The sequence below is a fragment of the Chlorocebus sabaeus genome, chromosome 26, assembly GCF_047675955.1.
Source record: "Chlorocebus sabaeus isolate Y175 chromosome 26, mChlSab1.0.hap1, whole genome shotgun sequence".
Lineage (NCBI taxonomy): Eukaryota > Metazoa > Chordata > Mammalia > Primates > Cercopithecidae > Chlorocebus > Chlorocebus sabaeus.
This window is the reverse complement of record NC_132929.1, coordinates 21059484-21074382: the sequence shown is the minus strand read 5'-3', so window position 1 is coordinate 21074382 and position 14899 is coordinate 21059484. Positions and strand designations below refer to the sequence as shown.

At 40.6% G+C, this 14899-nt stretch overlaps 1 long non-coding RNA gene and 1 other non-coding gene across 3 annotated transcripts in view; one reads left to right on the top strand and one right to left on the bottom strand.

Moving 5' to 3' along the window:
• Positions 1–530: 530 nt before the first annotated feature.
• LOC103245700 (uncharacterized) overlaps positions 531–14899 on the bottom strand; it is a 69428-nt gene continuing 55059 nt past the window's right edge. Inside the window, exons 7-8 of one of the 2 annotated variants that reach the window (XR_012091478.1) lie at positions 10546–14567; positions 531–9689 (exon numbers count right to left, since the gene is read on the bottom strand). This is a non-coding gene — a long non-coding RNA (uncharacterized lncRNA). Of the gene's footprint in view, positions 14568–14899 lie in introns of both variants that reach the window. The other variant, XR_005244307.2, reaches the window with a different exon arrangement.
• Positions 5294–5400, top strand: LOC119628266 (U6 spliceosomal RNA). The gene has a single exon (XR_005244554.1). It is a non-coding gene; the product is annotated as a U6 spliceosomal RNA (small nuclear RNA).

The window sequence follows — 14899 nt, the reverse complement described above, 5'->3', positions numbered from 1 at the left end:
ATGATAAAGTTAATCTGGTGCAACACATGGCTGTCAGTCGGGAACATTTTCTGTTCATGTCTTGCAAACAAAAATGTAATGCCTTTTCCACCTTAACTAAGCACTTATCAACGCACTGTGGCCATAACCTTTGCCATGTGTAGTGCGACAGCAAAACTAGCATGAATTTCTTTTTCCTTTATCACAACTTCACAGATAGGAGATTCGTTCTTACCATGGATCTCAGCAACCTCAACATGCAACTTTTTCTTTTCTTGTTGAGAACTTTCACCTTTCCCTTAAAGAAAGTCACTTAGGCTTTTCTTTGGTATGTCCGAATGGCCAGCATCAAGACTTGCATTTGAGTCATTATTCAGTAAAATAAGGTTACTTGAATACCAGGACTGTGGTTTGATAACGAGGTGGCTGCTAAGCGACTGAAGGACGGGTGGTGTATACAGTGTGATATGCTGGACGGGAGGATTCACGTCTCAGGTGGAGGGAGTGGAGTGGGCCAGTGCAAGATTTACATCACGCAGCTCAGAACAGCGTGCAATTTAAAACTTATGAATTATTTATTTCTGGATTTTTCTATTTAATATTTTTGGACCATGGTTGACCACTGGGAACTGAAACTGCTGAAAGTGAAACTTTGGACGAAGGAATTACTATACTGCCTAAGCTTCCAGAGAGAAAAATCAGGCCTTCATCTCATTGCATGCATTTGCTTCTCAACCCTGTATAAAGGGTCACTTCTCTCACTGCTACAGAAGAAGAGGTGAACCTTCTGACCAAGTCTAATCCACACAACCATCCTTTGATCCTAATCTTTCTCGTTTTTTAGAATTTGCTACATCAATTGTCTTTCTTGTAACTCCAGCACCACCACCGCTGTGTGTGTGTGGGAGGGAGTTTCTGCCTCAGAAAATAGTCATGCTCAAAACAATCCACAGTGTGGTCTACGTCCCTGATCCGTGATCAAGGCCTTCTCGTGACAAAATGATCACTCCTAGTTGGAGAGCTACCACTTGTCTTGCAATATCATATAACCAAATAGATTATCAAAGTGTATATACAGATTCCACACATTTTTAATAACCAGTTGGTTTGGACTTCTACAGATGGCTGAACCAACCAAAAATTCTAGCATATGCTTTCTCATATATTTGAATTAACTTTACAGCAAGTCATTTGCCTACCTAATCTGTAGCAGTGTGTACTTTGTAGTGTGTATCTGTTGAGTGATTATAAACTATAATTATTGTTGCTGAAGTCAAAATAATGCTTCAGGCCAATCCTGCTCCATAGGGATAATATGCTGAAGGGAATTTAGTTCAATATCCCAATATATTTGATTGTTAATATCAATATTATAAGTTGTATTAGCTTCTAAAATAATAATTTTACCTCATGTGATCCACCCACCTCAGCCTCCCAAAGTGCTTGGATTTACAGGCATGAGCACATGGTTTTATTCCTTCCAATTTTCTATTAACCCATTACTTTGAGGATGAAAAGTAGTCTGATAAGCCCACTGAATGTGATGTATTGGCCCCCAATCCTGTGGAAGTCTTATAGTTAATTATAAATGGTATCATAAAGGAGGAAACCTTCATGGGATTTTATAGGAAGTTGGAGGGAACCACAACTGTTCTCTTCAAACTGCCCAGGGTGTACAAATCCCAAGGCAGATACCAAGGCTGGAAGTAGTGTGAGGTCAGTGAAGTATTCACCATGTCCACAAAATTTAGGAGGACCAAAAAAAACCCTCAGTAATCTAGATAAGTATTAATGCACTATTTTTAAAGATCAAAATTAATGAAAAAATCCATGATGAACAAAATATCAAAATGTTAAATGAAGACAAGGTCAGTATTACTAATGCTTCTTTTGCCTCGGGCTCCACTGTGGCTTGACACGGCGCTGACCGTACCCAGGAACTAGAGGTGAAGTGGAAGTAAACCAGCCCTTGCGGTCTGCTACCCAGTGCCATTCAAATTTTTCAGGTAGCCCAGAAAACCTCTAGCCTAGGATTGGATGATACCTGATTGCGCTTGACCTCCAAGATGTCCGCTTGGCCCTCTTCCAAGTGTACTTTACTTTCTGTTCATTCTTGCTCTAAAGCTGTTTAATAAACTTTCATTCCTGCTCAAAAAAACAAACAAAAAATGGTGATACCTGATTGCTGGCATTCCCAAGTGCCTGAAAAAAATAAGCAAAATTCTTTTTCGAAAAAATGTAACATCCATCTAGGCTTCAAATTATTTCTGACAATAAAATCTCAAATACAGAGTCCTCCACACAGTCAAATACAGACAGATGCGGGAGGAGAAAATATCCCTCTAGCAAAACAACATTCAAAAGACACATCCACAGGGACTCCAGATACCAGATTATCAGACACAGAATATAAAGCATCGACCCATAGTGAAACTCCAATAGGTATTTCTCCCCTAATCCTCACCCCCGAGTCCTAGGCAACCAATAACCTACTTCCTGTCCTTATCATTTTGTCTATTCTGGACATTTCATGTAAATGGAATCATTCAATAAGTGGTCTTTGTGATGAGCTTCTCAAGCTTAGCAAAATATTTTCAAGTTTTATTCATTCTATAGCCTGTATCAGTACCTCACGTATTCTTATGGCCAAATGAAATTCCACCATATAGATATACACATTTTATTTATCTATTCATCAGTTGCTGAATATTTAGGTTATTTCCCCTTTGGGGCTATTATGATAAGGCTGCTGTGAACACTCACACACAGGTTTCTGCATGGGCATATGTTTTCACTTCTCTTGGGGTATATACCTAGGAGCGGAATTTCTGGGTCATGTGGTAACTCTAGGTATGACTTACAGAAAAAAAGTTATATTAAAAAAGTAATAAAAATAAATATAAGCCCACTAATATACCAAACCAGTGTATGATTTGTATGATTCATTTGTATAATTATTTGTCTAATTTTAGTATGATTTTAAACATGACAGAAAGGATGAAGTGGTTGAAAATGACAGAAAGGATGAAGTGGTTCCCATGTGAAGACAGACTAAAAAGATCAGAATTCAGTCTAGCAGGCGGAAAGTTGGGGAAATTACAAAATCCAAATTATTAAAATTGTAATATAGTATCCTGACCAATCAGTTAACTTCTGATTTATTTAACAACTTTCAAAGCACCTCACTAAGGGAATACAACCTTGATTTAAAAAAAAATAGTTCAAGAACTAAATAACAAAGCTACATGGGAAGCAATAAACTCTTGTTTTTCACGAAGCAAATAAGAAGTATACAAGAATATTTATTAATTAACTTTTGAGAACCTACTATATGCTAGGCATCATGCTGGTACCTTTAAAACATACTTTATCTCATTTGACTGTTCTAAGGAACATCAAGATAGCTATTATTTTCCTTATTAAAGAAGGAAGAAGAAACGGAGATTTAAGTGCTCATGATCAAGTTGCACCTATTTTAACCAACAGTCTTCTCTTAAATTACATCATTTCTTTCCTCCTTTTTAGAGCCATATTTTGCAAAAAGATGGCTTATACTTTCCATATTCGTTCTTTCACCTTCAATTCACCACTCAATCTACTTATATCTGCAGTTTTTCTCACATTGTCCAACTGCTTCCTCTGAGTTCAACAAATAACTGAGAGTTGCAGTGGTTTTTGTTTTTTTTTTTGAGAAGTGTGCAGTGGCTTGATCCCAGCTCACTGCCACCTCCGCCCCCTGGGTTCAAGCGATTTTGCTGCCTCAGTCTCCCAAAGTGCTGGGATTACAGGCGTGAGCCACCATGCCTGGCCCAGTGGCTATTTTCTAGGCTTCATCTTTAAACAATCTTCCATTTACCAAATTATGGCCTGCCATCTGTTTTTAACAGGTCCTTCAAGCTAAATTTTTTTTTTTACATATTCTAATAGTTGAAACAAAGGAAAAGAAAAATAATATTTCATGATGCATGAAAATGACATGAATTTCAAATTTCAGTGTCCATAAATAATGTCTTTTTGGAACACAGCCACATTTATTCATTTGCACATTGTCCATGGCTACTTTTGTGCTCCAATGGCAGATTGAGTAGTTGTGATAGAGACACTATAGGGTGCTGTCACTGCTTCGCAATGTGACTTGGCACGCCACAAATCACAGTGACACAGTTATCACTTGGCAGTGTTTCAAGTGTCTCATGTGTCACTGTACCTATGATGTTTTATTTTTTTTATTACCAGTCTATACCCATCATGTCAAAACAGAAAAGAAAAGTAAATGTCACTGTCATACTTCTAAGGCACAGTGGAGTGTGGATCATTCTGATTAAATTAGATGGCAAAACATTGTACAATGACATTATAGTTGTGCTGAAAGAATAGATGCTGACATTACCAGAAGTACTCATCACAAGATTTCCAACTCATAGGAAAGCAAGAGTCAGGAAAAAATAGAAAATTTAAAATGAAATATCTCATGACAGCAAAATGTCTTCACAAAAATAAAAAAATGAAAAAAAAAGTCTTCAACCTTTTTGCAGATAAGTACCCCAACTGGCTCATTTGTTAGCTAATCAAGGAACGCCATTTACTAATGGCTAGTTAATTAAATCATGTTTAGTTGCTGAAGAAATGTGTCCAGAAGAAACAAACCGCTTAAAATTAGTATTAGCCTTTGCCATGGAGGGTTGCTGTCCGAGTTGAGGACAATGGGAGTGACAATAATCAATTAACACAAATGATGTGGAGTGATTTTCCTTAGGTCTTGGTGAATCAACATGGGTTACTGATTCTGCTCAGTTGTGGATTGTTCAAGGAATCAATATTGAGTCTTTAGTGGGAACTGAAGAATTGTGTGAATATCCTGACTTGCCCCCCTACACAGCAGTCAATGGTTCAGCAATGGTAAGTTTTTTTGCAATCTTTTGAGCTTGGGGCTAGGTTTGAGGTTTTTTTCAAATAGAAGAACTGCCCGCAACCACTGTTAATTACTTTGGAATTAGCTTTTGCTACAGACTTGATAATGTTTCTTAATAAATTCAACCTAAAATTATGATGCAAAACAGTGCTAATATTCAAAACTTACGGTAAAGTCATTTAGATGACTCATGTCTCAATCACAAGTAATACGAAATTACTTTATGTACTTCCCTTGCTGTCAAAACTGAAAACAAAAAGCAAGATCTCCATTCTCCATTTGCAACAGATATATTTTCTGAGCTTAAATGACCATTCCAGCAGAGCTTTTCTGAACTCAGTGCAAGAACAAAGGTAATTTCAAAGTACATTTAACTGTTTGGTTTAGGAAAGTGATTTATCGGTGCTTGCTTTGGCAGCACATGTATAAAAATTGGAACGATACAGAGAAGATTAGCATGGCTCCTGTGCAAGGATGACATGCAAATTCATGAAAGCTTCCATATTTTTAATTTAAAATTTTTTAAATAATTAAAAAATGGTTTTAAAATTTAAAAAAGAAAGTGTAGGCTGGGCGTGGTGGCCCACGCCTCTAATCCCAACACTTTGGGAGTCTGAGGCGGGTGGATCATGAGGTCAGGAGTTTGAGACCATCCTGGCCAATATGGTGAAACATCGTCTCTACTAAAAATTACAAAAATTAGCTGGGCATGGTGGCGCGTGTCTGTAGTCCCAGCTACTCGGGAGGCTGAGGCAGGAGAATCGCTAGAGCCTGGGAGGCAGAGGTTGCAGTGAGCCGAGATTGCGCCACTGCACTCCTGCCTGGGCGACAAAGCGAGACTCTAGCTCAAAAGCAAAAACAAAAAAAAAGAAAGTGATTTATTGGCAATGACATGCTAAAAGCCAACTGTCAAAAGAAGAATCTAATAGAATTCTATGAATACCTTTCCAAGCAATGAATATGTTCAGTTTAAATTATATGTCCCTGAATTGATATCAGCATTTGGCATTATGTGTCTGTGTAAAAAGACATTTGAAATATATAAAGATGTAAAACCTCATCACATTAATAGATGAACATTTGCAATTTATTTTGATAATAGGGAAGACTAACTCTGAACACCAATTAAGCAAAACTATCATTCCCTCAAAAGAAAATTTCATTTTTCTCATTGGTAGAACTGTATTATAAAAAGGGTGTCCTCAATTTTTATTATATTTTGAATTTTGTCAATAAAAGCTTTATGGCTTCTCTTTCCTCTTTGTTATATAAGTACCCATATAATATCTTGATTTTGATTCTTGGCTACAAAGCCTAAAATATTTACTATCCGATCCTTTACTGGATAAGTTTACCAAGCCCTGGAGTCTAAAGGACTCGAAAGTCTTAGGCTTCCTTAGGGCTCTTTTCAAGGCCCCATGTCTTTCTCATTCTTCACTAGATCCTTCCCTCACTTTACTACCCATGATTTCATTATGATCTATAGGAAATCTGCCAAATGTATACCTTTAGCTTAGAACAAATTAATCAAATTCATCCTCACTGCCTCCATTCTAGTCCAAGCTACCAGTATCTCTCACCTGAACTATTGACACAGCTTCCTCAATCCTCAGCAGCCAGACTGACCTCTCAGTACGGAAATCTGATCCCCTCTTCTGCCCATCTCCCACAAAGTCTCTCAGTGGAATGGATTGTCTCTTCCAATAATCACAAATGGTAAAAATCTGTTTAGCGAAGTCTTTTTATAAGCTATATTGTACAGAAAGGTTGCTTGAGTGGGTTTCGTGCGAATGCCCAGAAGAATTTATCTTCGAGTCAAAGCCGAGGCCCTTGGGTTAGCACTTTCATCCACACGCACCCTGCCCTCAGGCTCCAAGACACAGGGACCTGGCTTTCCAAAGGACCTCGGAAAGTCTTTCCACTTCTGCCCCGCAGAAACTATTTCCTTAACCAGAACTGCTGGCATTTCATTGTACATGGGATAGGAACAAACTTTAGCATAGGTTAGAATGTCTTCAGTTCTGTGAGACATGCTGAGAAAAGAATTTCTCCAGCTATTCTCTGCTTCTCTGATGCATCAACACTTTTTCTATTAGACATTTCCATTAGTGTGCAAATGCAGTATTATTGCACCCACTTTAAAAGGGGGGGAAACCCCTCTCTTGACTTCACTTTCACCTCTAGCTACTGCTCTATTCTTGCACTCTCTGCAGAAGAACTCTTCAAAATAGTCATCTATCCTCCCTGTCTGCAGTTCCTCTCATCCCGTTTTCTCCTGAACCTACTCATTCAAGCTTCTACCCCCACCTCTCTAAATAAACTGCCCTTGTTACAATTACTAATGTTCCCTACATTGCAAAATCCCAGGCAAATATCCCTCATTCTTACTTGACTGATCAGCAGTGTTCAACAGTGGACCCCTTTTTCCCCCATATAAGATTTTCTTGCTCTGGTTTTCTTTTTTTTTGAGACGGAGTTTCACTCTTGTCGCCCAGGCTGGAGTGCAATGGCGCGATCTCGGCTCACTGCAACCTCTGCCTCCCAGGTTCAAGTGATTCTCCTGCCTCAGCCTCCCGAGTAGCTGGGATTACAGACATGCACCACCACGCCCGGTTAATTTTGTATTTTTGCTAGAGATGGGGTTTCTCCATGTTGGTCAGGCTGGTCTCAAACTCCTGACCTCAGGTGATCTACCTGCCTCAGCCTCCCAAAGCCCTGGCATTACAGGCAAGAGCCACTGCGCCCGACATTCCTCTGGTTTTCATATTACCCCTCTCTCCTGGCTTTCCTCTTTCCTCAATGGCTGCTATTTCTCCATCTCCTCGGCTGGTTCCTACTGACTTTAACCATTGGAGTGCTCCAGGGTTCAGTCTTTGGCTCTTTCTCTTAGATTCTGTCTATATTTTCTTTCTTGGGAATCTCATTCAGTCTTATGGTTTTCATATCCATGTATATGACTCCCAAACTTATAACTCCAGTCCTGACTTGTCTGCACTCATGTATTCAACTGCCTATTCAATGTCTCTGCTAGGCACATCCCAAACTGAACTTCTGATGTTTCTCCCAGCACCTGCCTCTCCCTGAGTCCTCCTCTGTTTAGTTAAGGTAATTCCATCCCTCCAATGGCTCAGGCTGACAACCTTAGACTCATCTGTGACTCCTCTCTTTCTCTCACACTTCATATCTAATCCACCAGCAGATCCATCTACCTTTGATATATATTCAGAATCCTACCACTTCTTGCCACCTCGGTTCTTCCCATCCTGGTCCCAGCTACTGTCATCTCTCCCCTGGATTACTGAAAACACCTCCTCCTGATCTCTTTGCTTCTACCCTTGTTCCCTTTTAGTCTTTTCTCATCAGCAGCAAGAATGATCCCGTTAAAACAAAAGTCAGGTCATGTCACTCCTCTCCCTCCCAACTCACTCAGGGGAAGCCAGTTTGCTTACATAAGTTCCACACCACTTGGGCCCCACTGCCACCCCAGCTCCAGCTCCAGCTTCTTCACCTGCCTTCCTCACTTCACTCCAGTCTCACAGGCCTCCTCACTGGCCCCAGAACATCCCAGACAGACTTTCACTGTCGGACCTTTGCTCTTGCTTTTCTTCTGGAAGCCTTGTCCCCAGCTATCTCCATGAGTTGTTCCCCTGCCTCCTTCAGGTCTTTGCTTAAATGTGAGTCCTTCCCTAACCATTTTATTTAAAATTGCAATCTTCACCCACCACTTGACCACCAGACCTGACCACCACTAGAACTAAGGCAAATTAATTTTGAGTTTGCAGTTGTATGACTAAAATGTGCCTAGGATTTGAAAGGGGCTCTTGTAAGAGAGAACACCTGCTTGTATGTATGGCCAAAGGTCCGCAAGGCTCTAAAGTTTCTCCTGTACCTGGATACAGGTCACTCTCTTAGCCCATAAATACAATTCTAACTCCATTTCTAGTTACAGGTAAACTAAATTTCCTTTCTCCTAATAAAGACTCCTAGTCTCCGTGTAGTTTCTTCTTTTGTTTTGTTTGTTTTTTGACATAGAGTCTCACTCTGTCACCCTAGGTTAGAGTGTAGTGGCATGATTTTGGCTCACTGCAGCCTCCACCTCCTGGGTTCAAGCGATTCTTGTGCCTCCGCCTCCTGAGCAGCCAGGACTACAGGCACATGCCACCACACCCGGCTCATTTTTTGCATTTTTAGTGCAGACAGGGTTTCACCATGTTGGCCAGGCTGATCTTGAACTCCTGGCCTCAAGTGATCCACCTGCTTCGGCCTCCCAAAGTGCTGGGATTACAGGTGTGAGCCATCGTGCCCAGCTCCATGTAGTTTCTTCTGTTCTCCAGATTCATTTATCCAAAGTATGCCAGCATCAGCAATGTCTATCATGGTCTTTATTTCACTGAAGGATTTATTCTGATGGACCATCTCTCATGTTTTGGAGTCATTCTTCACAGGGAAACCCATCTTTAACGTAGTTCTAAAGCAAGCGATCGCTTTTCAGATGCTCACTTTTCACTTAGGAGAGGTAGCTGCTCAAAGCCAGAAACTTGAGGTTCAAGAGGTTGAGTCATTCTCACAGTATGTAGCAAAACAGTGCAACGCAGAGAAGCTGGAGACAAGCAAAGGATGCCCAGTCTATGCTTCTATAGAAGATCTATCAATCCAGGGGTGTGGCTCAGGGATTTGGGCCCCTTGTGGTGGGCAGGAACTGAAGATGCCACAGCATTTGGTAGGAGCTTTTGCATGGTAGTCCATGTTTTCCCAGGGACGAGAGGAGGAAAAGGGGTTAGTAATGTTGAATGAAATGCTGAAAGAAAGACGTCAAAGTCTGCTTAATATAATGCTTAAAGACAAAGGGCCAGAATTCTCATCACTGTTTAAAAGTTGCAAAAGGGCTGCTGCCACCTTTCTCTCTGGAAATGCCAACCTTTCAATCACTAGTGGTAACGCTCTTTCGACAAACAAGAAAACTTCTACTCAGATCTACAACTTCTACTAACTGGGTAACAAAGACTCAAACGAGTTCCAGTAGGAAGGAAGGAAAAACACAAGGCTGAACATGACATTCCCCTTTACACACACCACTTATGCACTTCCAAACACTTTCACACGTGTTTCTTTTCTTCTCTACTTTCAAGTGTAGAGAATAACTTTCCCCATAAAGTGCTGAGAGGGAACTCTGTGGCCCTGGAGACACCCACCTCTGGAAAAATTCTTTGCAGCACACATAGTTGTCATAGTTGCTGCTGGACACTGTACTGAGTAGAAAAACAGAGTTGGCTTCAACTCCTCTGGGGACATAGAAGATGCCTAAGAATGAGGATGAGGAAAGCTGCTGCCACAGAGAGAATTTCAAGTTTAAGTCCTTCTGGGACTTCCTTAAATAGTAGCATGTGTCTTCTCCTTTTTAAAATGAACCCCTCTGTAATTTCTTTGAAGATAAGAAGCGTGTTCTCTACTTTTCTTTTTTTTTTTTAACCACTCTGAAAAGCCTGAGTAAGCTTTGCTTTCGGTACTAACAACAACAACAAAAAAGTTTCTGATTCTTTTGAACTTTTGAACTTTTGCTCCCCTTTGAAAACTGGATGGGTTCCTTTTTGTTCCTTAAGGACTAAATCATATTTCTATGTGTTTCTATCACCAAGACTCAAAGAAGCACCTACCTGCCACACAAGCATTAGGAGACACAAGTCCCAGGGAGAAAGACACCCATGACAGTCTCGGAAAAGTCACTCTCCCAGTGGGACACTTGAGGCTACAGGCAACAAGAGAGATTAGGAGAAAGGAACTTAAGGTAGTCATGTGTTCTATATACTACCAGCCTGTTATGAAAAAGTTCCAAAGGATTCTTAATTTATCACTATTAACATCTCTGCCTTCTCTCTTGTAAACTGGCATTTGTTCTGTGTTGTCAGTCTTGGTATCAATCTTGTCTTTTGTGTCTTAAATATTCAAATATCCTTCTTCTCCACCCATAATCCACTAAATATAGTTAACTATATTAAAAAAAAAAAAAAGGAAATGAATGTTATCCAGTAAATACACTCAAGACTTAAAATGTTTTTAAGAGCTCCATCTGAAAAAATTTGTAACAAAGTATGGAGATATCACTTCGTATTTCTACTATAACATTACTTTCTATTGAATGTAATTTTGAAATGTCCCCTTTTTAAGAAGATAAATGGATGATAAGGTTCTTTAATAAAAATAAGAAGCAGCACAATAGAAATATATCAGAGCTTCATGAGCCCATGAAGAAATGCTTGTAAATAAATACAAGTATTGGATGCAAATTACAAATGCTAGTTCCAAATAGAAAAAATGCGGGAAGTAGAGATAGAGGAATTAACTTCCTTATTAGAAAAGTTGTATTAGTCACAGTTCTCCAGAATAACAGAACCAATAGGAGATCTATCCTTCTACCTACACATTGTATGTGTGTGTGTGTGTATATACACACACTGTGTGTGTGTGTGTGTGTGTGTATATATATATATATATATATATATAGAGAGAGAGAGAGAGAGAGAGAGAGAGATTTTCAGGAAGTGGCCCGTGTAATTCTGGGAGCTGGCAAGTCTAAAATTTGCACAGCAGGTCAGCAAACTGAAAATTCAGGTAAGAGTTGAGGCTGCAGGCTTGAGTCCAAAGTCTATAGAGCAGACTGGGCAGAACAGGCAGGCTAAAAACTCTGGCAGGGTTTCTTTTTTTGTTTTGTTTTTGGCGGGGGTAGGGGTGGGGACAGAGTCTCACTCTGTCGCCCAGGCTGAAGTGCAGTGGCACGATCTCGGCTCACTGCAACTTCTACCACCCTAATGCAAGAAATTCTCCCGCCTCAGTCTCCCGAGTAGCTGGGATTACAGGGGTCTGCCACTACACCTGGATAATTCTTTATTTTTAATAGAGATGGGGTTTCACGATGTTGGCCAGGCTGGTCCCAAACTCCTGACCTCAGGTGATCCGCCCACCTTGGCCTCCCAAAGTGCTGGGATTACAGGCGTGAGCCACCGCGCTCAGCAACTCTGGCAGGGTTTCTATGTTGTAGTCTTGAAGAGAATTTCTTCTTCAGGAAACCTCACTCTTTGCTCCTAAGGCCTTCAATGGATTGAATGAGGTCTGCTCACATTATGGAGGATGATCTGCTTCATTCAAAGTCTACTGATTTAAATGCTACTCACATTTTAAAAATACCTTCACAGCAACATCTAGACTGGTGTTTGACCAAACGACCATGCACCTTAGCCCAGCCAAGTTGACACATAAAATTAACCATCAAGGTAGTCAGGAAGGAGTGTTCTTCTATTTCTTCTTCAGCTCAGGAAGCAAAAAATCTCTGAGACTCAGGGACATAATCAGGTGCACTGAGAAGGTTCCCTAAAGCTTACTGAAGCTTAGCAGTACCAGTCTAGCACTGTTAAAGTATAGTGTGTTAACACTAGGCTGAAAAGAGAGGTTCTGATACCTGAAAAAGCTGTTGAAGAGCCCAGAACTCTGGCTTGGGCCCTTAGAAGACCAAATTCATGAATAGTCCTGGTTAAATTGGAAAATTTTGCTCTCCTTAAGATGTGGATAAAATGGGCTGGGCACAGTGGCTCATGCTTGTAATCTCAGCACTTTGGGAGGTCTAGGCAGGTGAGTCACCTGAGGTCAGGAGTTCGAAACCAGCCTGGCCAATATAGCAAAACCACATCTCTACTAAAAATACAAAAATTAGCTGGGCATGGTGGTGTGCACCTGTAATCCCAGCTACTCGGGAGGCTGAGGTAAGAGAATCACTTGAACCTGGGAGGTGGAGTTTGCAGTGAGCCAGGATTGCACCACTGCACTCCAGCCTGGGAGACAGAGCAAGACTCCATCTAAAAGAATTTTTAGGCAAAATGAAGTAAGCAGGATAACACTAGAATAAGCAATAATTATAGTATTTGAGAATAAGTATAGGATATAATTAATTATAACTAAGTATATATTCTTTGAAACCTCTTCTAATGTGTATAATTCTTTCAATTTAGAGATAATTCTAGGAATTAATTATGTTTAGCTTCTTTAGCAGAATATTATTTGAAAAAGAAAATCAAAAGCATGCCAATCTTTGACCTAGTTAACCATTATCTGTGAGAATGGCATCTAGTGGTAGATTAAGTAATACCTATTTGGAAATGAAACAACTTTTGGAATGTTAGCTTTGCAAATCTAAGCCAAAGCCTATCACGAGATAGCAAAAGTCCAGACCTGTTGTTTTAATGTATTCCTCCTGAACATCTAACTCCTATCTCTTCCTTACTTGTTTGTCTTCTGGTTGTCAATCTTCCATAACTTAAAAGGTCCATAATTTAAAACTTCCAATCGGCCGGGTACAGAGGCTCACCCCTTTAATCCCAGCACTTTGTGAGGCAGAGGCAGGCGGGTCACCTGAGGTCAGGAGTTTGAGACCAGCCTGGCCAACGTGGTGAAAACCCATCTCTACTAAAAATACAAAAATGTTAGCTGGGCGTGGTGGCACACGCCTGTGGTCCAAGCTACTAGGGAGGCTGAGGTGGGAGAATTGCTTGAACTCGGGAGGTGGAGGTTGCAGTGAGCTGAGATTACACCACTGCATTCCATCCTGGGTGACAGAGTGGACACCCTGTCTCAAAAACAAAAAACAAAAAACAAACAAAAACTTTCAATGAAGAAAAACACGTTTTTTGTTTTTGTTTTTGTTTGTTTTGTTTTTTTTTTTTGAGGCGGAGTCTCTCTCTGTCACCCAGGCGGGAGTGCAGTGGCCAGATCTCAGCTCACTGCAAGCTCCGCCTCCCGGGTTCACGCCATTCTCCTGCCTCAGCCTCTGGAGTAGCTGGGACTACAGGCGCCCGCCACCTCGCCTGGCTAGTTTTTTGTATTTTTTAGTAGAGACGGGGTTTCACTGTGTTAGCCAGGATGGTCTCGATCTCCTGACCTCGTGAACCGCCCGTCTCGGCCTCCCAAAGTGCTGGGATTACAGGCTTGAGCCACCGCGCCCGGCCAGAATAACACGTATTCTTAAGAAACATCCTTTTGTTCCACTTTTCCATTACAAATCCTATAGTCATCTGATTAGGAAGTTTATAGGGAATTCACACTGTTCCTATTTCTATTTCCCTAGTTCCTACTAATTTTTTTTTTTTTTTTTTTTTTTGAGATGGAGTTTTGTTCTTGTTGCCCATGGTGGAGTGCATGGACGCAGTCTCGGCTTACCACAACCTCCGCCTCTTGGGTTCAAGCCACTCTCCTGCTTCTGCCTCCCTAGTAGCTGGGATTGCAGCCACCACACCCAGCTAATTTTGTATTTTTAGTAGAGGTGGGGTTTCTTCATAGTGGTCAGGCTGGTCTCGAGCTCCCAACCTTAGGTGATCCACCCATCTCAGCCTCCCAAAGTGCTGGGATTACAGGCATGAGCCACCGCGTCTGGCTCCGATTCCTACTAAGTTTTATAAATTTAGTATTCATGCTTTTCATTCTATAGAAACAAACTTCCCACCAAGGTCTTCACTTTTTCCATAACTAAATATTCTCATTTCTAAAATTGTATTCCTACAGAGGTTTAAAAGGAGAAAAGAGAAGTAGGGAGTTTGGTCCTGTGTTCACTGAGGTCTTCTAACATGCTCCGGATGGAGTACAGGTTGGCGAATCTACAGAGAACAAAGGTTGTGATGACTTCTGTTCTTACCTGAAAAAGAGAAAATATAAGTGAGAAATTTTGTTCTTCTCACCAAAAGCCTCTCTATCATCTTAACTGTATGCAAAATACTTAAGAAAAACACAGATTAAGGGATGGGAAATGATCAGAGAAAAGAATAGCAATTCTGTCCTTTATTGGCAGTCTAGGGAAACTGACCTTTTCTTACACTATACATTTGAAAATTATCATGTGATGCTTTTGGAGCCAATAGAATCCCTAATTCTCTGGGACAGAATGGATTGACTAGGAAAGAAATATATTATCAGTTCTAAAGGGCTGGCAATCAGGGCTGTGGCAATTTCCTTTTTTTCTTTCTCTTT